Consider the following 25,153-nt stretch of genomic DNA (forward strand, 5'->3'; position numbering starts at 1 on the left):
TTTTGAGCTCAGTAATTTTCTATGAAGGATGTTTTGTTAGGTTTCATAGTTGCGGTTTTTTTTTTTTTTCAAGAAAGATTTGAACAAATTTTGAGATTGTGTTATAGGTTAAAATCTTTCCCTCCCTCTTCAAAAATCATCTGCCTTTCTGTCTCATTCCCTCTCTCTGTCAGAGTGACTATTAAAGCTAAAGTAGTGTGTAGTGTGATACATACGTGATAACCAACAGCTTTGGCCTAAGAGCTTATCTGTTAACGGTGTCAAATGCTATCTGATAATCAATATAGTAGCTCTTGTGTTATGTGCCTGTGTTTCTGGAGGCGTGACTGTTTGTTTGCAGACACACGGTCTGCTTTCTATTCTTTTGCCTCTTGGTGGTTGTCAGCCTCCACATCTGTGTCTTTCAGCAGGTTTCATTAAAACCTCTCTATAGCAGTCAGAAGAAACCTGCAGCTTTGGAGTATCCTCAAGCTTTAGCAAGCTCTATAAACTGGGTAAATCTATTTAAAACTAAGGGTCCCATGAAAAAGCCTCCAAACTTCTGCTCCTAATACTAGGGAACTGTGGGGAAGAGATTTCTTTAAATGAGTGTGCTGCTGTTCTCAAATCTAATAACTACCTTACCTGTAATGGTCCTGCTTTTTATCCTTATCACACATCTCTGATTTGCAGCGTGAAGACTAGTAGTCCTTTGTACTCCAGAGATGGAAATAACACCAATAAGTTATCCTAGGATAAAGGGATGAGACGTAATCTTGCTCCATCCCTGGCGGTGTTCAAGACCAGGTTGGATGAAGCCTTGGGTGATATGGTTTAGTGTGAGGTGTCCCTGCCCATGGCAGGGGGGTTGGGACTAGATGATCTTGAGGTTCTTTCCAATCCTAACTATTCTATGATTCTATGTTTTTTTTTTTAAGGTGAAAATGAACTGGTGTGATAGTAAAAGCATTTCTCTTTTTCCATTTTGCAGTTTTAAGGCATATCAGAATAAATGCATATATTTATGAAGGTGAAAATTTTCTATAGGGTTTTTCAGGAATAAATACCTTACAATGACACAGCCAACATAGAGCAGGCAGTTTGTGTGTCAGAGGAAACACTGGGTATTTCTGATATCTCACCTCTGTGTGGGTAATTTGCAGGTTTGTATATGTTCCAGGTTTCATTGCTCCACTTAGAATCATAGAATTGTTTAGGCTGGAAAGGACCTTTACGATCATTTAGTCCAGCTGTTAACCTAACACTGTGTTGTGGTTTAAACCAAGTCCCCCAACTCCCGGAGAGTTAGGAAGGAAAATCCAAAGAATGTAGCCCCCGCGGATTGAGATAAGAACGGTTTAATTGCTAAGGCATAACACAAAACCCCTACTGCCATTACCACTACAAATAATAATGATACAGCAAACAACAAGTGAAGAGAATACAACACCCCACCAGCCACGGATCCATAACTCACTCCACCCTGCCCGGCCGAGCACCGCATGCTCCCTCCTCCATTTTCCTCTAGAGCTCCACCCCTCCAGCCCTCTCTTTCCCAGTATGCATCCTGGGCATCATGTGCTATGGTATGGAATACCTCATTGCCCAGCCTGGGTCAGGTGCCCTGTCTCTACTTCCTCCCGGCCTCCCCTCCTCCACCTGGCTAGAAAAAACCTTGAACAAAAACACCCTCAAAACATGCTCAAACCATGACACACTGCCACGTCCATAGCTAAACCATGTCCCTAAGTGTCACATCTACGCATTTTAAAAACCTCCAGGTATGGGACTCAGCTACTTCCCAGGCAGCCTGTTCCAATGCTTGACAACCCTTTTGGTAAAGAATTCTTTTCTAATATGCAGTCTAATCCCCTGTGGTGCATCCTGAGGCTGTTTCCTCTTGTCCTATCACTACTTACTCAGGAGGAGAGGCCAACCCCCACCTCACTACAACCTCCTTTCAGATAGTTGTAGAGAGTGATAAGGTCTCTCCTGAGCCTCCTTTTCTCCAGGCTAAACAATCTCACACTCACTCCTCATAAGACTTGTGCTTTAGACCCTTCACCAGCTTTGTTGTTCTTCTTTGAATGTGCTCCAGCACCTCAATATCTCTCTTTGTAGTGAGGGGCTCAGAACTGAACACAGCATTCAAGGTGCGGCCACACTAGTGCTGAGTACAGGGGGATGTTCACTGTCCTGGCCCTGCTGGTTATGCTATTTGCGATACAAACCAGGATGCTGTTGACCTTCTTGGCCCTTTGAGCACAAGCTGACTCCTGTTCAGCAGCCATCAATCAACCCTCTCAGGTCCTTTTCCACGGGTAGCTTTCCAGTCACTCTTCCCCAAGCCTGTAGCATTGCATGGGGTTGTTGTGGCCCAAGTGCAGGACCTGGCACTTTGCCTCTTTGAATCTCATACATCTGGCCTTGGCCCATCTTTCAGCCTGTACAGATTCCTCTGCAGAGCCTTCCTACCCTCAAACAGATCAACACTCCTGCCTAACTTAGTGTTGTCTGAAAGTTTACTGAGGGTGCCCTTGATATCCTCATCCAGATGTTGGTAAAGGTATTAAACCTAACTGAGTCCTGGAGAACACCACCTGTGAATCCACCAACTGGATTCCTCTCTATTCACCACCACTCTTTGGGCCAGGCCATGCAGCCAGCTTTTTTACCTAGCAAAAGCTATGCCTGTGCAAACCATGAGCAGCCAGTTTCTCTGGGAGAATAATGTGGGAAACAGTGTCAAGCCTTTACTAAAGTCTAGGTAGACAACATTCACAGCCTTTCTGTCATCCACTGAACAGGTCAGATTGTCTTAGGAGGAATCCAGGTTGGTTAAACAAGACTTGCCTTTCATAAATCCATGTTGACTTGGCGTGATCACCTGGTTGTCCTGCATGTGATGTGTGTTGGCACTCAGGATGATATGGTTGATAAACTGCCCCAGGACAGAGGTCAGACTGACAGCCCTCTAGTTCCCCAGATCCTTCTTCTGGTCCTTCTTGACTTAAATATTTCTCCCCTCACCTCTTTCTTTCTCCTTGTGTGAAAGTTTCGAATGCTAAAGGGGTATGACCAAGGGCCTCTTCAGGAGATGCAGTGAAATGTGAGGAATTCTCAAAATTGAAAAGCATTCCAGAAAATTGTAGAATAAATTTTTATCCTGTGAGCTGATGAGTGCTGAAGCACAGGAGTCTGATTTTGCCATGAATAATGATTTGGACTCAGGAACATCACCCATGCAACCTTTTCCCCTTACACACAGCTTTAGTTGGGGAACCACTGACCAGCACATGGACTGTGTATTACAGCTGGCTAAATACTTCAGAAACAGCAGTATGCCCATGTACTGTCACTTACATAAGAATTGCTGTCTTACATAAGTAACAGGAAATTAAGAATTCCCATAACAAAAGTATATCGTGCTCCTTACAAATGCAGCTCTAAGGGCTGTGAAACAGCAGTGTCTCTTTAAAGCAAAAATACATGTGTTTTGCTTTGCAATAGAGCTGTCTGTTTTCAGGGCTAGGGAATCCTCCTCTTCTTCATTTTCAGGGTGTTATTCATTTGGGCCCTGCTGTCTCGTGTCCTGCACTCAGTAAGTGCTCTTTAAAAGCGATCATGCCAAGAATTTAATGGTGTGAAAAAATTATATGATTTTTCTTGACTAAATAAAATCCTAAGATTAGAAGTCCAGAAAAGACACTGTCTCCAATTTTTTTGACACTGTTGTCCTCTGTCCCTAAAGATGCATGGAAACTGCATTTTGGTTTTTTTTAATGAAGAGGAGGAACCTCACCTCTCATAATAGCGGCAGAACTTTGGTGCTGGTGAAATCCGGGATGCCTTTGCAGGAGGGAAGGCAGCCGGTGAGGAGGCTGCTGTGGGGAGGGAAAGCCTGGGAGGAGAAGCACCAGCGGTACAGCTGCAGGGCTTGGGAGTTGCCCTGGGCCAACAGCTGGGGAGAAACTGCTTTCTGCTTTCCTCCAGAAACATTTGCTGCAACACATCAATGTCTGCACCAACACATTCCTGTGATTAGTGTGGTGGTCTTTCAGCACTGACCTCTACTTAGTGTTCAGCTTGACATTAATCTTCACTGATGTAAAAGTTAATTCTAAAATAAACTTGTTAACCCTTCTGTTTTTGACCGTTACATTCACTGCAAATTATTCTAGGACAAATTCTGCTGTTGTGAAGCTGAGTGCAAGCATTGTCATGGGCTAGAGTGGGAATACAAGTAGTTTTAATCTGAATATTAATTGTCTTATTTCTTTGGGAAAGCAAGTTTGCTGATGACACCAAGCTGTGTGGTTTGGTTGATACTCTGGAGGGAAGGAATGCCAACCAGAGGAATCTTGACACACTTGTGAGGTGGGCTGATGCCAACCTCATGAAGTTGAACCATGCCAAATGCAAGGTCCTACACCTGGGTGGGAGCAATCCCAGGCACAGCTACAGGTTGGGCAGAGAAGAGATTCAGAGCAGCCCTGCAGAGAAGCACTTGGGGGTGTTAGTCAATGAGAAAATGAACATGAGCTGGCGTCAGTGTGTGCTTGCAGCCCAGAAAGCCAACCGTATCCTGGGCTGCATCAAAAGGAATGTGACCAGCAGGTTGAAGGAGGTGATCCTGCTCCTCTACTCTGCTCTCGTGAGACCTCACTTGGAGTATTGTGTGCAGTTCTGGTGTACTCAACATAAGAAGGACATGGAACTGTTGGAACAAGTCCAGAGGAGGGGCACGAGGATGATCAGCCTCCTCGAGGATGGAGCACCTCTCATACGAAGACAGTCTGAGAAAGTTGGGGTTGTTCAGCCTGGGGAAGAGAAGGCTGTGTGGAGACCTCATATCAGCCTTCCAATATCTGAAAGGAGCCTATAGGGATGCTGGTGAGGGACTGTTCATTAGGGACTGTAGTGACAAGACAAGGGATAATGGGCTAAAACTTAAACGGGAAGTTTAGATTGGATCTAAGGAAGCTCTTTACTGTAAGGGTGGTGAGGCACTAGAATGGGTTGCCCAAGGTAGTTGTGAATGCTCCATCCCTGACAGTGCTCAAGGCCAGGCTGGACAGAGCCTTGTGTGACATGGTTTAGTGTGAGGTGTCCCTGGCCATGGTAGGGGGGATGGAACTAGATGACCTTAAGGTCCTTTCCAACCCTAACTATTCTATGATTCTATGATTCTATGATTTCAGCATCCCTAACAAACCCAGCTGTATCACGAGTATAAAGATAAAATATCTGCAGGTATGCAAATATTTTTCACACAAATATTTTTAGTGGCAGAATGAGTAGCATGAGCCTTATTATTTCTTCAGACTGGACATCACTTTTTTGAGATCACTTTCTATAGAAGAAGTAGAAAACAATATTTCAGCAGGTTTTGATCTAACAGGCAGTATAGTAGAATATCTGTATGACTCCAATACAATCAAATGAAATGGATTTAAATGTATGAAAATAATGTCTTTTGCCTTTACAATGGGTTGCCTTGGCAAGTAGTAAAGTCTTTCTGGATAATTTCTATGGAATTTTATCATTTTCACTCCTGCAGATTTTACTCAGGATTATTCCACAAAGCTATCTTGTAGAATAGTTCAGAGGATATTACTGGAAACCCCACATCCCCTTCTTGGTCTCCTTTTACTTGTTCCTATCTTTAGAAGAGCCAGGTCTTTTCGAAGATGGCCTTCCAGGGAAAGCTTGTCATTTCTCATCTTTGTACTCTCCAGATTGCATGTCTTGGCTTCTTTTTCACTGTTGCATATGGTGATGGTGAAGCTGTGGTTGCCTTTGTTTTCAAAACAGCAAAGCATGTAAGCATGTTTGCACTTAACCATGTCAGAAGTAGAGGCATGCAAGCCTGACTATTTCTGTAGTTGACAAGATAGACTCGAATTTCCTCTCTGTCCAGCTGAAAGGAGAAAGCATTGACAATCAGTTTACTAATTTTTAAATTGCTCTTTCTCTAAATTAATCAAGCAAATACGTGAAGGCTTTCACTTTGCTTTCCAGAAAAAAGATGGCTCTACCAAAGACATAAAATCCCAAATGCAATCAATTTTAGCTCATCATCTTGAAGTTACCCTTTTTATGATCTGGACAGATTTGAATTAAAAAAAAATAAGAAAAGCTTCTATGATGTCTGATTCCTGCTCCAAATACCAGCTCCAAAGAAATCTCTATACACCGTAACCTCCACTCTCTTCCCTACATCCCACTCTGTAATCTGTATCCATGGTAATACATTACTGTTTCCAGCAGCCAAGGGGTTTGGGGGAAATTATGAGAAGAAAAATCTTTCACTGTTAAAGTTGTGGTAAAATGTCATCAGTTTGACAGAGCAGTACAACGCTTTCAGTATGAAGCCCCAAACAAATTGGAATTTGGTTTGTTTCAGGTTTCATTATAGACTTTGAAATATTGAACCTAAGTTCATCAAAACATTTTCTTGAGTTTGCTTTTACACAGACTATAGGCCTGGTTTCAAAAGAATCCGGGCCCAGTTTTGAGCAGTTTATGGGCTGACTTTAACATAAACCAGATCACAGTTACTGGACTTGGCTGAAATTCACTCTGAACTTTTAAGTGAGGTTGAACCTAGAAGTGAAATTTTGTGAGTGAGAACCCAAGCAAACTGGAACAAAAAAAAAAAAAAAAAAAGGTTAGCAAAATACTGTGCATTGATCCTGCAAAACTTCAAACAACAGGATTTGACATCCTAAGAAGAATTCAATAAAAGCTTAAAAAACAGTTTGACTTTTTATTTCATTTGGGAATTTAGCTTTTATTTTTAAGTAAACAGAGTAACCACTACATCAAACAAATTATTGAATGCAACCTGAGATTCTAGTGATGTCTGGTATAATTTAAGTGGTGGGAGAATGTCATATAAAACCTTTAGGAGAAGATTTTCAAAAGCTCTTAGCACTGATTTAGCTTGTCTGTCGCTAAAATCAATGGGAGTTGTATTATTGATGTCTCTAGAAGCAGTATGAGCCCAGTCCTGGACATCTGTGGAAATTTCATGACTAATATACAAAGGTAGAAGGGTCCTAAATAAAGCAGTCAGTATATAACTTCTACCTAAAGCAGCTACAGTTCCTTTGTAGCTCAGGATGGACCTCAGGTGTCTACCCTGATGATAAGTTTTTATTTTATCACGTCTGCCCTGACTGCGATGATAAGTTTTTATTTACTCTCCAGAAGTCACCATTTATTCTTTTTAAACTAGAAATGCTATGTTTTGTTCTGATGAAGACTTTTGTGAGAAGCTTGATAAAACTGGAGATATGCTTTTTTGAAAATATTGTTATCCATCATTGAACTGTACTTTATTTCTAAAGTATTAGCCAAATGGTAGGCAAGTTCATTAAGTCTCAGACCCAGAATCCCTACCTTAGGCACTCTCATCAAAGTCTGTATAAGCATGCTTCCCTGTGTTATTTCTTTGATAAAACTGGCCAGTGAGTGAATGTATCATGTTTTGCCTCTTTGTTTCTCTAAATGGATACTGTCAGCCCAATTTGGCCATTATTATTATTAGTAGTAGTATTTTTTTTTACTTCAGGACACCAAACTGTTTTCTTTTCCTGTCACACTCTTTCCTGCCATTGCTCATTTCTGATATTGATACCTTGCTTCCCCTCTTCTGCCTAATGATGTACATGTCAAAGCAGACCACCTTTCAAAGCTCCCTATGAATGAATGGGGGAGGGTGCAAGCCAGCAGCAGTCAATCTTTGAAACATTGAAATACGGAATCCTGAGTATGAGCACAATGGCAATTGTCCAATTAAGACAGAAGCCAGCAGCAATTGGTATAAAGAAGGTTCTGTGTTTTGTGACAAAAGGAACTGAAGCTGCACAATTTACCACTTTAATCACTTAAAAAAAAATTGTTATGGTTTTTCAAGTATTGCTTTCAGTCCTTATAGTCTAACAGGCATCTAATCTTCATGGTTGACCTAGTTTCCCTAAAAATATTTTTATTAGGCAATTTGTTAATAGACTAGCCTTTTGGTTTAGGAACATCCAACTGTAAGAACAAATACAAGGTCATATCCCATACCTTTCATGATTAAATTAAAACATATGTAAGAGAGGGAACTTGTGTTTAAAATATAGTTTTAGCATCATGAAACAGAGGGCCCAAGGGTCCCATAAAATCTATATGCTATTAACGTACAAGATCACTAGCTTAATGCCTTCTTCAGAAAATAATAATTTTATAGTATTAATGCTGTTTTAATAGTATTAATTTAGAAAAACTCACTCAAATATTAATATCTATAATGATGCCTATTATTTCAATTAATCTGGATTAAGGACCCATTTTCCTAAGTACTGTAAAACACAGGGCCCACATGTGGAATATTTACAGTCCTGCAATCCTATTCACATGGACAAAACAGTGCAGAGCATCAAAGAACCCACTGGGGATTGCACCAACCTAGATGGAGACCTAACCTGAGGCACCAGATAGCCAAAGAGAAGGAAGAAGTGAAAAGTGATCATAAAATGACCGGATCATTGACTTCTGAAAAAAACTTTCTGCACATCTTGGAGGTTCCAAATATTTTGCAACTTAAATAAGATAATAATTGTGACACAGAATTAAATCACTTGTCTCTGACAGATAAATTTTGTGAATAGTTGTTTTCTTGGGTGTGCTTTTTACCTGGAAGTGTAAACTTGCATAGTAAATTTGAGGCTGCAGCAAAGGTCTTTACAGGTATGGTAAAAAGGGTGTTTCTCACTACTAAGGAAGGAAGTTTGGAGGGAAAAGGAAAAAATAGAAAAAAAAAACCCAGCAAACAAACCAAAACCAACAGAATCACACAATCACAAAATGGACAAAGTAGGAAGGTGCCTCTGGAGATCATCTGGTCCAACTCCCCTGCTCAAATAACGTCATCTAGAGCTGGTTTCCTAGGAAAATGTCCAGATGGTTTTGGAGTATTTCCACAGACGGAGACTTCACAACCACCCTGGGCAACCTATGCCAGTGTTTGGACACTCTCACAATGAAAAAGTGTTTCCTGATATTCAGAGGGAACCTCCTGTGTTTCAGTGTGTGTCAAATGCCTCTGGTCCTGTCACTGGGTACCACTAAGAAGAGCCCAGCTCTGTCCTCTTTGCATTCTCCTTTCAGATATGTATATACATTGATGAGATTGCCCTTGAGCCTTCTCTTCTCCAGGCTGAACAGTCCCAGCTCTCTCAGCCTTTCCCCAAAGGAGGGGTGCTCTAGTTCCAGTTGTTTGCAGACCATTCTGCTGGTTTTTTTTATCTCCAGACAATTCCCAGGCCTCTTCCTTACCAGTATTTTTTAACTCTTTTTTTTTTTTTTAAATTTAATTCATATTTACTTCAGCTTTCCTGTTTTATGTTTATTTTATTTGTTAAATCATCACTTTATCTCTCTAATTACTTTTTGGCTAACTTATTTTTTTCTCTTTTCTTTTGGTCTCCTTTTCCTCAGGTATAATAAACTGAGAAGTACTCTCAGTTCCCAGTTAAGATCAATATAATTTGAGGAAGCAAAGCATACCACCTACTTGCTTATAGCCTTGAAGAAAGTATGCTTTCTAAACCTTAGCAAGATGATGTATGAAGTTATTATTTTGGATATTTTAAGGTTCTTTTGAAAACAACAGAGGAATGAATATCTGGGAGTAGTTGGACCAAAAATCTGAATCATATCACAACATCTTTGCACTGGCATTTAACTGAAAAGAATGCAAAGATAACTTTTCTATTCACATTATTACATTATTTTAATATACGTGGATACTCCATAAAATTCTAATCTTACTAGCTTTTATGCAAAGATGTCTAAGTGTTTTGAAAAAAAAAAGAAAAAAGAATTAATTTAGCTTCTCAGTCTTTTGGTAGAAGCATTATTACCATCCCTTTTTCACTGATGTGTACATAGCTGGAGCCTGTATTCTCTGTACTATGCCTATAAATCAAGGACATCTGCCTTCCTGCATATTGTTGAGGTGTTAATAGGTTGGGAGGCACAGATGGAGGTGGTCAACAGATGGAGGTATTGTTGTTAGCTTAACTGAATACATAGGAAGATCATGGAGAAATATTTGTTATTACTTGTAGTGCTGATTTTTTTTTTCTATATATAGAAGAAGAAGATTAAAAAAGTGATGCTCTGCCTGACTCCTCAGTTGTCCCCATCTTCAGTGATTTTATCTGAAGTCTTATGATACTGGTATTTTATTTGAATCCTAGTCCATGGAATCAATTATCATCTGATAATCTTAGCTTTCATTTAAAAATGAAATTGAGTTTCTGGTCTTCATGAATATAGACGAAAACTTGAAAACATGGATTGGGTGCACACAAAAGGCTCAGAGACACTAAGTAAAATAATCCAAGCATTTTTTTATTATTATTTACAATACTGTATCATTTGAAGGAGGTTGACTTGCAATTTTGTTTACCTTGTGGTACAGTACTGACTTAAGTTTAGAAAAGGTAGGCACCCATATAGGTAACAAAGAACATTATTTGACAATACAGAGAAAAGAGATCTGTGAAAGGAATCAAGATAGGTATTCACGTAAGGAAAGAGATGTTCAAGTTTCTCTATCTTCTACATTGGTTTTTAACAGGCTATTTTCTTATCCCAAGTAGGTTATGTGGAATATTCATGTTTGATTAGGAAAAAAATACCAGTACACTTAGCAAATTACAATGTACTCTGATGGGAGGTACTGTGCAATTCTAAAGTTCTTTCCAAGGTGAGTAAGACTAAGCTAATAATAATACTGAATTTAAAAATTATTGATTTTTAAGAAGCATAGCACAAGAAACATTGCACCATCCCAAGAATATGATCTTCATCTGACCTGTACTCCCATATTGTCTGTGGAAGCTATCTATCTGGAGTAGCATTCAGTGATTACCACCAAGTGAAAGAGAATAAAAGGCAGAGACTTGTGCATGATTTCAGACTTCTCTTTGAGGAGTCAGTTTACCAGCTCATTTCTCCTCCGCATATCAAAATAACCTGTAACTGGAAGTAAATTTGCATGGTGTTCAGGTTTTGTAATAAATTTCTTACAGGAGTTTTGCTGAACAGGGGAAGGTGGAGACAGGAGGCAACAGGGAAGAACATCATACTGTTCTTCCCAAACCTCGTACAGAAAGTGTTCCATTCAAAATGAGAACATTTTTATTGCTTTACAAGGTGCCATATAAAGAAAGCAAAATACATTTCATCTGTTACTTCTTATCACAGTAGCATATTAAAGTAGATTTGGGATCTGTGGACCTCCGCAGCATTCTACTTCATCACAGATGTTAAAGCTAGCAATCCTGTAGCAAAGCATTTAAATAGAGAAAGTCTGCATGATCAAATCTTATCACTGTTTTGAAAGCTGTATGTGTGTAAGGTCATTAAAGAAACATCATACCTTGTTATTTTTTTTCCCTTGCAAACTTGATTTTAGTAATGAGGAATCTGAAGGTTGCCACCACAAACTGGTTGAATTCATGGTGGGAAGAATACTGAGCTTTTCTCCTTGATATGCATTAATTTTAGATGGAAAGTTTTAATGTTCAGAGTAATAAACCCAATAGCTTTTCTCTAGTTAACACAAGTTTCCATTTTATTATTTTTTTATTATAAAGACAAATATAAAAGGAACACTGAAGCCAAAAAGCAGTGCATGAAAACAGGGAGATTCCCAGTAAAATCCCTCTAAAATAGGTAGAAAAGTATAACCATACCCTTTTTAGGTTGTTTCCTATGGATTTTCTTTTCTGAATTCTTTGTTATTGTAAGTTAAAATCAACTATTTGAACATTTTATTTAAGAATTTAAAATACATATCTAGATATCTTTAAGTAGGTTACTTGTGAACTAAAATAAAAAAAATAATATCTCTAGAACCATGGCTTTGAAAACAGGGACTAGAGTTCAGATCTTGCAGGTCTGAGCTGCAGTCTTGTTATGAGTGTAGGAAAAAAAAGGAACATGGATAAAAGAAATTGAGCAATGATTAAGAGAATGTGTGGGTCCTGAGATCCTAGTATTTTGAAAAGTAAAAAAGGTACTCATTTGATCATAGAGGTTAGGCTAGGCAAATGAAACTATCTCAAAGATTACATTTTAACATTAAAACTCTGTAACCTCTGGAAATAAGAAATAATGAGGCCTTGCAGTTCTGGTATCAAAAGTGGAATCTGCAAAAATTTATTTAGAAAGAGAGTGAGTGAGGAGGATATTATTACATGACATGCAGACAGATTAAAATATTATGCAATTTTAAGCTGTGAAAAAATAGATAAATATATAAGATTATATTCCGAAAGAATATGTGTATGCAAGCAGGAAAAGAAAGGAGAAAATACACTCCTGACTTTCCAGTGTGATGTCTGAATGCAATTAAAATCTCCAGTTGTGATGCTGTAGCATATTGTTGACAGTCAGCCATCTGAATACCATTTTGACAGCTCAGACACCTTTTTATGGTCACACCATAGAAAAGATTATTGAAGAACAATTATTTTGTACCTATGGTTGGAAAAAAAAAGGAAAAAAATCACAATCCTTTCCTCCTTCTGCTGTTCTGAATGTTTGTTTGCTCTGTCATAATAATTTACCCCTTGATGAGGGGTACTAGGAAACCCCTACAAAATTGTGTGCTAAATATATTATCCAGAATCAGCAGAAACAGCAAGGTAAGCTTAAAAAATATTTGAAATGAAGAAAGAAAACAAGAGCTGGATTGTCAAAACTGTTACTCATGCAATGCACTGCAGAACGGCTTGACAAAAAAGCTTAAACTGGATAGAAGAAGTTGGGCAGAGGTCTTGATCCTGGTCCCATTAAAATCAATGGTAATTTTTGCCACTGAAATCAGCAAAGAAGAAATGCTTCCTAAATGTTGCATTGCTGCACATTTAGAATGATTTGTGGTGCTCTTCCTTGTCCTGATTACCTCTGATATTAGTTTCTACTATCCCATTAGCTGATACCAATGTCAGAAAATAATTGATCTTTTATTATATACTGGTGTAATACAAGCTTCAGCTCATCAGAGTTTTAACAGAACACATATACTCTAAGTGGCAAAAAAATGACTAGGAAATATTCTTTGGTTTTCGCCTTTCCTAACTATCAGCAATTTGCACTGATACGGTGTCTTTAATGCAGAAACCATTAAAATACAAACATCCCAGACGTTTGATTTCATCAGTTCATTCTTAGTCTAAATACAGACTTCTTACATATGAAGGAAACTGTGCTGTAGCATCTAGGAAAGAAAAGACCATGAAATTAGAATTTAAAAATGATCAAGAGACTGGATTAAATTTCTTCCATTCCCTTTTCTTGCTGAAGCTTTTGTCACTGAAATACAAATGTCACGAATGTAAGAATAAAACATCTCAGGCATTAGGATTCTGTGATAGCTCATTCACATGACAATGACTGCACTGAGAACAGAACATTTCACAGAATGTAGCCATTCTTGTGGCAAAGATTATAATGACAGGGAGAAACGGTGCAAAATTAACCAATTCTTGCATCTTCCAACAGTAATCTAACAAGCCTCCTTGTGCTCGGTATAATGTGTTATATTAAACCCAAAGAGGGGGTGAGAGGGTGAGAGAGAGAGAAATGAAATATTGCACACCTTGGGTCATAATTAAACTTATCTGCTTAACCAAACAGTAAGAAATGTACTTTTGCCTGTGCCTTTGCCAGCAGGTGACACTATAACAAATACGAAAGTATGATGAAGATTTTGGCAGAATTAGGATGTTGCTGGGGTTGTAAGATAAAAAAGCACAAACGGTCCTAGGGAGGGCTAGCAGAACCACTAGTGCAAGACTGCTGAACAGCCATGGGGAGGTCACCTTGGCCCCATGTCCCAGTGTGTGGGGTGATGGCATGGGGCTGGCATTTGCAGGGTGTTAGCAGATGCATTTTTGAGTGGGTCTCATGGGCAATAAAACGTTCCCCTAAACTATCCTATGAGATTTTGTAATTTCTTCAGCACAAGCTGAGATATTCAGCTGCATATGAGGTTCAGACTTTCAGTTCATTAGGTCATGGCAGCGGTATCCCGAACTACCAGCTGTGGATTTTCTTTCAAAATACATCCAGTTCTGTATATTTGACCAGGGAGTAGCAGGGTCACAAAATGAGTATTGCTTCTCTTTTGGCTCGGTTGTGTTCTAGCAGTTCAGAGAGTGCTTAACCCTTGCCTTGCTAGCTTCTATTCTTCAGTGGTATTGTAGGTGTGGTTCAGCTCTGGGGTGTGCTTGGAAAGGGCTGTGCTATCCTGTTTCTACCACTGCTCTTTCAGAGGCCCCTGGGGATGGCTGGTTTTAGTGCATGTGTTTCTTTACAGGCATTTCCTGGTTTGGCGAAACATCAGTTGGGGCCTTTTCTGTACAGGAGTTTGGCTTCATTTAGTTATTTTCTGTGAACCATCGATATTAAATCCTGTCTCATGAGACTATTTCATCCTGACTCTATCTGAAAATGCTTCACCACAAAAATGTAAGGCTTTAGTAGGCTGACAACCTCAAACAGGTTTACTGGTATGACTGTACGCCCACCTCCGGTCTCAGGGCCCCAGAGTGCCATTTTTTATAGATTTCAAAATGAAATCTTCCTTTCTGTAGTAGAGTTTGAGGAGAGAAAAGCTCCATGTTTACATTCTCTTCTACACTCCTGCAGCTATGAGAATAGCAGGGGAGTGAAAACTTCACAGGCTTTGAGATAGTGCCACATCAGTTTTTGCAAGAAATTGTATAGTGATGGACGCTGTGAGCAGAAAGGATCACTCCCGTGCTACATTCCTCTGAACAAACTAAATGCAACTACCAACATTCATTTGTTCCTGACATTCATGTCACTTTTGCAAACAAAAACCCATGTGTGTAACAATTGCAGACTGCTATACAGATCACAGATCATCTTGGTTTTCTGGCATGATAAGTCTGATTTATTCCTCTTTGCCTTCAGAACTTATTTTAAAAAGATGAGTTTCACTACACAGAAGTTGCTGTACAATTTCCAATTTCCCATTGCATTAACTTTTAATGGCCTTATTGCTCCTTGTGAATAATATGAAAAAATACTCCTGATGTATAGCCTCTAACGTGAATTCTTTCTGCCCCCATATGCAAGAGCTAATGAAGGCTATCCCTCCCTAAGTCTTTATCTGAAATACTGCTTAATGTAAGCCTTATCGGAGACAAGCTATGGTCAAACAACATGCATTCTCCCCTAATTTTCATAAACCTGCTCTGATATCTGAGTGTTTTTGGCTGTTAATTACCATCTAGAAATACTCTGTAGAATTTCTATGTTGTGTTAGTTCCAGGTTTCTAACATTGCTGTGTTCGTGTACATGAACTCCTAACTTACAGGGATGCTTGTGAGTCAGGAAGATGATATATTTAGCTTAGCTAAAACTTGTCCTAAGAATGTACCATTTTTTCATTATCCCTTGAAATGCTGGCAAAGGTGACAAGATGACAGCTCCCCTTTGTTCCAGTCTAGAAGTCGGTCATTTCCATTAGGTCTTATTGTTCTTTTCTGAGAAACTGACTCATTTCTCACTCACAAAAAACTGTCAAAGAGTTTAGTCCGAAAACCAAACTAAAAAAAATCATATGGTTTGATGGGAATATCTTCTGTACTGTTTAATCCTTTCTTAAATCTCCTGTTTCAACTGCTGTGCCTACAAATCACAGCTGCTTGGCAATGGCAGGCTTAGAAGAGAGTCATCTTTTCTGCTCAACCCACTTTATTTTTGCTTCTTTCCTTTTTTCCAGGCAACATCAACTTCATTGTCTGCCTTGTGCACCTGCAACATCCTATTTGACAGATAGGCTGTAAATCCTCAGGGGCAGGGAGATTTTGCTACTTGCTGTGTTTTACCTATCATAAAATAGCACAATTCCTTGATCGTTACACCATAAATAACTATAGCATTACAAAAGTAATGTGCAGAAAATGAAAAAAAATTGAAATGCAGTATTTTGGAAAGCCCCTCTTTTTTTTTTTTTTTTTGCTCCACTTTTCCAGAACCTGTAACAACAGGGGTCTCAAAACAGCAACTGAAAGCTCAAAGCTATCTATGGGATGAGGTTTGTTTTGTTTTTTTATTTATTTATTCAATTTTAATTTTTATGTTTATTTGAACTTAGGCTTAACTTAATCTCTTTTGGTTCCCTAGCAAGGAAAGTCATCGACCTTAAAACACTTCTTTCAGAGCAGGTTCTGCAGTCACTGGAAGATCCATGAAAAGTGAATGTGATCCCAGACAATGTTCAGTTTTTCTAGAAATATTGCTGGTTGTAGGGAAGATTTAAAAATCCCAAGACCATCTGACCATCCAACCAAATTCCACAAAAACCTTGGTGGATTTATGACTCGATACCTTTGGCACTCTGCAGCAGGAAGGAGGGTGTTGAAACAAGCGACTCTTATGTATGTACTCAGAAAATAGAAGTTAATATGCAATGGGAAAAGGAAACAAAGCTGTATTCCTTAGTAAGAAGAAGAAGAAGAGGAAAAAGTACTGTTAAATAAGAAAAGATTCCTTGAAATATATGTTGTTCACTGAGATAGAAGAGCTGGATATGAGCAATGGAAAATATATAGCTGTGTCTTTCTGATTTAATTCTTTTGCAACTCTACTCATTTATATCCTTTGGAGTTCCAGGAACTTGTGCATGGAATGTCTTCAATTAGTTTTGGATCTGTCCCTATAAAAGCCTAGAAACTGTGCTATTTTGAGAGATTTCGCTATTCACATTGACATTTTAGATTATCTTAGTCTGAAATTCCTAGCAGCTTTGAATTTATTTGTGTATACTTCATTCCAGATACATATATAAAAATGCATGTATGTATATGTATACCTGCATATATGTATGCATATATATACTTATGTACATAATATGCATTTAAATACACAGATGTATATACATTTGTATAGCTGATAGCTAATAGTCTTCTAATTTTCATTTGCTTTCTGTTTCTGTTAAGAATTAAATTATATTTATCCCAGAGCCTCAAACATCTGTTTTTCTACTTACTAATGATTGGACTTCTCCACTTGAGAGAGGCTATGATCGATTTGTTCTTTCAGTTTAACCCTTCATAATTAAGCTCTTTGATTTGTGATAGATTGCAATAATTAAAACTTGAAATTCCAACTCTTTCTATAATTAAGAAACAGTTAATTTTTATCATCTTATTTTTAATTATTATTCATCTTCATAAATATATTTGTAGAATTAGATTAAGAATTAATTTCAGATAAGAATTTTTGATTTTCAGATCGCTAAGTGAATGTGCGGGTGTTCCCAGTGTTGAGACAGTGTCTATTATATTGTGGGCACTTCAGGAAATAAGCAGTGAGTAAATACTATGCCTGAATGGTTCTCCAGAAATTTAGAAATTGATTTGAGTGTGTCAAGTGATACTCTTAGCTATTTTTATATTACTTGTGAACTAATCAGTTGTTGCTGATGCTTTCCGTCTCCAAATTCTTTTGATGAAAATATACTCCAACAAAGGTCTTTCTGATATTACTTCAGACTGGTTTCATTCCATGTTCAATTTCAGCCCTCATAAATCAATTATGTCTTGCTGTGTAATCAGGTATCTCAGGGTTAAGTCCAATAGCTGTTTAGATTTATATATTTTACTAAGATTATATCACACGCGGCTCACACACTCTCCATTACAAATGCAATTTGAAGTAACTCTAGTGAGATTAGCAGAGTTACAATGATGTAAATGCAGGGAGGGGAGAATCAAGTCCATGATCTGTCGAACTGTATATATTTAGATGGCATGCAGAACTTTTTCTGCACTTAAAAAACTATTTTATGGTATCTTTCCAATGTGTCTGTTTGGCTGATTTGCAATATTGGAAAGCCAGAAAATTTCTGAAACTGAATCCATATAAAACAAAATTCCTTTGATTGGACTTTATCCCCACTCCGTCAACACTCTTCCATCAATTTCAAAGTTGGCAGTACTCAGCTAGTCAGTCCCAGGGGTGGAAACCTTGGGTTTGTGTTTGTCTTGATTCTGTCTCTTCTGAACCATATAAATATAAATATTAAACTGTCATGTTTAAGTCAGAGATATACCAAACCTTAGACCAATAGTGGTTGTCTAGGATAGCCAAATATTTGTGCGCATCTGAAAAGGGCAAGAGAGGCTGTTTCTACATATGTGTGTGTTTATGTACGCCTGGACTACTTCTAATTGTCTTCTAATAAGATGAATTCTTTAGCAGCTTCAGAATGTACTGAATTATGTCATGTGTCTTCTTGACATAGCAAAACTTGATCTGTTAATTTCCTTGAACTCATATTATCTATCCATAAAGTGTCATATCAATTTTTAAACACCACTTGTGCAATGCTGTCCACATTCTGAACTCAAGTGGCTTTGGGAACTACTGATAGTTTTTGTTCTGCTTCATTTGTTTGTATACCTATAATCTTTTTGCAGTACTATAAGGATTAATGTTATATCTCAGTGGATCTGGATTTCAATTAACCTACTTCTTCCATATTCTGATTTTTTTTTCTGAAAATTCAAGGAGTTGTGTTTCACTGACAAATATCTTAGTGGAAAATATTGTCTGTGTCAAAAAAATGTTTCCATGGAAATAACATTTTAAATTAGCAAGCATTCTGCTTGCAAGATGAAACAAAGCATCTTATGACTTAGCTAATCAGTAATACCTAAGCACAGGAAGCCAAATTTTAAATATTTGTGACCAACACATAGATTCTTAGGAAGTGTATTTGACCAGTACACTTGGTAAATCTACAAGTTCAAATGAACTATGGCTGCCCCACTGGTAGCCTGCAAACAGAAAAGAAGCTTAAATTTTATTCATGGGTTTTTCCATTCAGATTAAGTAGAGACTGTTTTGAATCTGATGTGCATTCTTTTGAAAGAATTTAATGACAGAGAGCTCTCTGAGCTTAAATGTAAAGTTTGTTGAGAAAATCTCAGTTCTTCAGTCTTCTTAGATCTTTCATTGACATTAATGGGTGTTTTACCCACTAAATTCTTCATGGCTTGGGCCTTTTACAATTTAGATCATCCATTTTGAGTTAAACTTAGGGTAATCATGATTCTTGGCATACTTCCTTTCCACTGTCATTCCCTTACAGTAAATAAAAACATTGGAGAGGCTTGGTGACAGCAATACCAAGTTGAAAATGTAACCTCAACATCACTTGAAATGAAAACAGGCGCAGCAAGTAAATGTTCTGGCATTAAAACATTAAAATTAAATCCCACTTCAAATACAATTCTTTAATTGGGAAGCATCCTGAGCACAAAGACTTCAATTCCCAACAAACACGACTATTATGCTAATTGGTATGGCCCCCATACAAGCCTTGGGTGGATCTGTAGTTACCTGTTATTCTGGCCTGACTTTCAGCCACATTCATTTTGCTAAATTACATTTCTATGAGAGAGTGGGTTGCTATGCTGCAAGTGTTACTAATTCTATTGAATCACATTTTTCATTTTAAACAGAAGATCAAACCCCCAAACCACTTTCTATATTTAAAAACTATATTTCCATAAACAAAAGTAGACATTTGAATAACCACCTTATTAAGATTAGGTGCTCCTGAAATGGAGCCCTGTTTCTTCATGTTTATTACTGACCACAATACTAAATTATGCAAATCTTAAAAGTATGTTTCAACAAAAGACCTATATAATTTAGCTGGTTGAGATTTTTATTTTTAATCTGTGGGTGTGACTTTAGTGCTGACAGAGGTAAAGATTAAAAATCCATTAGAGCTTCCACAGGGCAATCAAAAGGGTTTGCAAAAGAGCCCAAAGCATACTTGCCAGATCTCTTTGAATCCATAGCCAGACTCTGAGCTGTATTCCTTCCAGACTATTCCGGAGCAGATTCAAAATCCCACAGGCAGAAAGAGTCTAAAACTTCTTGAACAGTACTTTTTTGCTTTTGCAGGCTTCACAGAACCCGACAGTGCTGCTTGCAACTGTTTAAGTGGGCTGCCTCTTTCTAATGGGAGTAGGAAAAGCATTATGTAGAAAGACAGATCCACAGAGCATGTGACCTTTAGGTAAAGAAGGATGATGCTCCTTCTATCGAGAATAAATACCCAACTCACTCATAGCAGGACTTTAGAGAGACCAGAGTACGCTTTTAACAAGGCACTTTACAAACACCCAGACCACCCAGGTCCAAACTAGCCTTCTAGAACACCAAGCTGAAGGGAAGTGAGAGTCTCTATGTCCTCAGCTTCTAAGTTTTGGAGAGGAAAGTCATGTTGCTGCTGTCAGTCAGTATGCTGAAGAAAATATTGTTTCTTGGTTTGATACCTTAAAACCAAATGATTTAACAGCACTGCTATGTATTGAATCAGAATCTTCAACACTGTTGCTCTAAATACAATGTGTATCATTCATACATTCCTGTATTCATACAGCTTTACCCTTTTTTTTGGAGAATAAACAATGAAACAAAACCTCACTCATATTTTCCTGACTTTCCTTGCATGTTTATTTACTTTCTATCTCCATATTGTAATTTTCTATTTTTATTCCACTTTTGTTGTAATTTTTCTTTTTTCCCAATATTTTTGCCCTTTTTCCTTTTGATCCATTCCGCATTAGATTCTGTTCTCATTTCTCTCTTCGAAAGGCCTTTCAGGTTAATTTTTGCACTTCATTTTATCACCTTTGTGCTTCTGTATCTCCTTCTAATGTCTTTTCTTCACACCTTTGTTTTTACTTCAATTTTTCTCAGTTTTCTCATTGCTTTCTCATTTCTGAATTTTTCTTTTGTTTGTCAGTATTACACTAAAACAGTGTGCAAGTGAATGTCTTTGTGGGGACTTTTATCTTTAGTGGTATTTTATAACCATGAGATGCTGCTCCCCAGTACCCATTCAGAGATTTATATGCAGGCTGTGTGCAGGTCCAGCTGCTTAGTATTCATGTCTGAACTTTAATAGCTTGAACTTCATTGTTGAGTTAAGTGCAAGAAATGACCAAATGCTCTTCTGTGCTCAGATCTGCAAACTTGTCATAGAGGAGAAAGTCACTGGTAATGAACTTCCCTTAGGAAAACAGTTAGATACTGATAGAGTTCTCTGTGTTATAGTGATTGGGACCCTCCTGTTCTGAGTGTTTTCTAACTTATCTTGAATGCTAAACTAGCCTGGAAATTGAGAATGCACTTCTGTACAATTACATCACACGTTCTCAAGCCTTGTAGAGCTCTTGTGAGCTGGTTGCAGTCTGCACGAACCATGGTCGTGAGATGGCATGTGGCGGGTTTTTACCAGGATGCAGCTAAACATAAAGAGACTTTACTGAGCAGGGAGTTTGCAGTGTCTTTGTTCCTTTAACCTGACACCAGAAGGATAATCCAGAAAAGTTAGAAAGGTAGCTTTTTGATCTAGAGAAAGAACAAATCCCTTTTTACGATCTAGCTGAGAAAGGCTCTCATCACACTGATGATGTCTGTCCCAGGCGATCTCTCGCTTCAGAAAATAAATCCTATGTTGTTGTAAGGATTTTTCATCATAATCTGTCTGCATTTGGTATATTTCCTTTCAGGCACCTTTCTGTGGTACTACTTTTCTTATGGTGTCCTCTGTGCTTCTTCCCTCATTGATAACCAAAATGAATGCTGCTGTTTCCTTTTTTCTTTCTGATTCTACTTCTCCAAGGGCACTATTGCTCACCAATTACGTTGTGGAGAAAAAAAATGCTTTCTGACAGCTGGAATGTGTGGTTTTACTTCATTGTCTTCAACCTATGACTGCATCCAGAAAAGAGAATTTCAGTACCTCCTAGAAAGCGCAGATCTTTCACTGATTTAACACTAGCAAATGTCTTCATATGTTTCCTTAGTAAGTGGGAAATTTCAGAAGAAGCTTTGAGGACAGGCAGTGGCTCCTTCATTTGTGGCTAAAACATTGTTGCTTTTGCAATTTGCAGTGATTGCTTAAGAAAGGAATGGTTTGTTTTTGGAAAGCTGGTTTGAGTTCAGTGGGTTCTGTGCATGGTTAACGACAATGCTTTAATTTTGTGGTGTGGGTAGTGATGCAGCTTGTGCTTTTTGGAGTCTGCTGCATTCTTACAAATTACATGTCTCAGGAAGCCTGGTTTTGGTTTACTTCAAATTTAAAGTAATCCCCTCCCCCTGCTTTTATTAGACCAGGGGTCAATTCCAGGAGCTCTGGTGGCAAAAAAAAGCAGCTGAACAACAAACACTTCTGATCCCTGAAGATTATCTGATAAATCTCTGATGACTAAGGGCAGATGTTCTGGCTTGTATGCCATCTCTTTCCAGTGCCTGGGAACTGGGAGTGCAGTCAGAATGTGACTCTGCTCAGAAGATTTACACTTACCAGAAAAGTCTCTTTCTCTTACTCATCAGTGCTGGAGCTCTGCCTGGGGTAAGGTTGGCACAATAGTAGGAGAGTGACAAGATGGCTAAAATTCTTCTTTGTCCTCTGCTTCTTATTTAAATGTGAAGAATAAGAAAGAATTTCATTATCTCACCTTTTTTTCATCAAGATTTGCTTAAAAATCTAAAGAATAATAAATGGAATAACATGTAAAAAAGGTATTGCATTAAGGCAGAAAGCTGTGATATATAATGACAGGTTAAAAGTTTATAAGAGATGTGAAACTGACAAAAAACCACCATTCCTGAAGCCCATGCTGACTTTCAATACCATTGCCTCCTACCAGAGTATTTTTAACTCTGTGATGCCTGCACTGTTAATTCTTCTTGCCTAGGCACTGCTGTTGTTCTGGCGTGCCTAGAACTCACACAATGCTACATCTAGAGTTATAATGTAGGTTGAAGGCTTTGAATACACACATGGAAAATGTGCTCAGTATGGTAATATGTATGTTTGTGAGAGAGAAAATAACAGTATCCATAGCTATGTCCTAAATGAAAACCATTCAGCAATTCAAACTGAATCTGTGCAGCAGTTTGTAATAATGCAGTGTCAAAAATTAGCAGCTAAATTAGGGATTTATTTTGTTTGTCTGTGTAATTACTGAAAGTACTGAGGGAAAACAAGGCTACTGCTCAAAAATAAAATATCTGAAGTACTTACATGATCAAAATACATAGCTTAAAAAAGCAAAGCTTGTCATATGAGATGTTGTGAGTCAGTAAAGTTGTACTGTACTATTATGGAAATGGAGTAATGCAAATGATTTTTTTATTTATTTATTTACAAAGTGTTGCTATATACTTGTGTATAAGATGGTGGAAAAAATGGTGTGATATCCTTCTATAAGCTACATGAAACATTCACATAATTGCATACTCGATTGCAACTCAGATTGCAGGTGTCAGGTCAAAATTCTGTCCTCTTAATCAACAGAAATAATTCTAAAGAAGAGAAGTAAGAAAAAGCTTCTGAATATCCTCCACTATCTCATAAAGTGATCCTCATACCGAGTTTCCCAGACATCAAGATATCTCTAAATTTTATTTTTATACATTCCTATAATTCTTTGCACTTTGAAATAAATTAATCTGTGGGAAAAGCTTCCTCCCAGCTGTACTATCCTTTCTTCCTCATCAGGGGTTTTCATGTGGAGCAGGATAGTTCTAGGGCCCAATGTGATGTAAAGATACTTGGGGCTGAGCAAGCTTCTCCATATGGACACATTGTTCCCAAACCCAAGGTGTCACCTGACAACAGACAGTCAATTTTGTCTATAAGAGAACCTTACAGCTGAAAAACTCTTGGGAAGTCATCCAATCTATTACCCTACACACGACAGGATTATCTACAGCCGTGTTATTTCTGACAGACCTTTTTTTTCCAGCTTGCTCTTAAAAGCCTTTAATGATGGAGACATCATACTCTGCCTTCTTTTCTGAGCAAAATAATACAACTTACATATTTATTCCTTTTCCAGCCTGTTTCCTAACTTACAACCTTTCTTTAAGATTCATTCTAATCTTCTTAGCAATGCAGTATCCAATAGTCATCACAGGCTTCCAGATGACTCCATTCTAGAAGAAGAAAACAAGTGAGATTCAATGTCCTATCAGAATTTTACTTTGTTGGAGCTACTTAAAATTAGTTTCAATTCATGCCATCTCTCTTGATGGTGTGTCTTAGAAGGAAAAAACTTACTAAATGAAAACAACAAAATGTTTCTTTGTTGAATATTAAGAGCAATCATGCCACACCTGCTTTTGCTCATTCTTGACTGTAAGATCTGTTGGCCTTGTTACTGAAACCTCAAGGTACCCAGTATTTTACACAGGCTACAAAGCTTATATTGTTCTACAATACTTAACACCATTAAAATCTTGGGATTTTCGGTTTCCATAACAGACTCACAATTTCAAATTCTGAGTCCATCTGCTGGGTATAGATAAAAATATAGAGCAAGTAGTAAGTACTGGATGACAGGTCATGGTGGACAAGACCAATTTGAAATCAGAGGCCAGAGCTACAGCTTTGACAATATCATACTTGGCAGATGGTGGAGGTGTGTTTCCCTTTTCTGGAGCAAAAAACCTAAGATATCCATGTGTAGAGTCCTGTAGTTTACTGAGGATACCACTACACCAACACAGGCAGCAGAAGCCCCTCTCAGTGCTTTCTGGCAAGATCTGTGACTACTTCCCCTCCACCCCTTGGAACAAACCAGGGTGGCCTCAATGATCTTCCCATGCTTTTTCCTTGAATAACATTTTCTAGGAAAATACTAGCCATTAGCTCCAAAACCAGATGCTAGGGGTGTTGACAACATCTAAATATCAGGGCTGGCTGTGAAACAGTGGCTAAGTATTGTTCTCACTCATTGTGGTAAGGGTGGACAGGGCAAAGTATCCTGTACAAGTCTTCTTCTATCTGTATTCTATCCTGCCCAGGAAGAGGAACTACTAGGGGTAAGGCTATCTGCATCCAGTTTGCTGCATCTTGGAGCTTCTTTTTCCTTCATGAAACCCCATCTGCAGACTTGAGCAAGCTCTTTGCCCTTTCTGTCACTGCAGGAGTATAAAGGTACTACAGAGCTAAAGTTCTTTACATATTTCTCAGCTTAACAAATAGCATAAAAATTAAATTGTGGTCTTTTTAGGCCCAGTTTCTAGTAAAATAGTCTT

This window comes from Melopsittacus undulatus, chromosome 1 (assembly GCF_012275295.1).
Source record: "Melopsittacus undulatus isolate bMelUnd1 chromosome 1, bMelUnd1.mat.Z, whole genome shotgun sequence".
Taxonomy (NCBI): domain Eukaryota; kingdom Metazoa; phylum Chordata; class Aves; order Psittaciformes; family Psittaculidae; genus Melopsittacus; species Melopsittacus undulatus.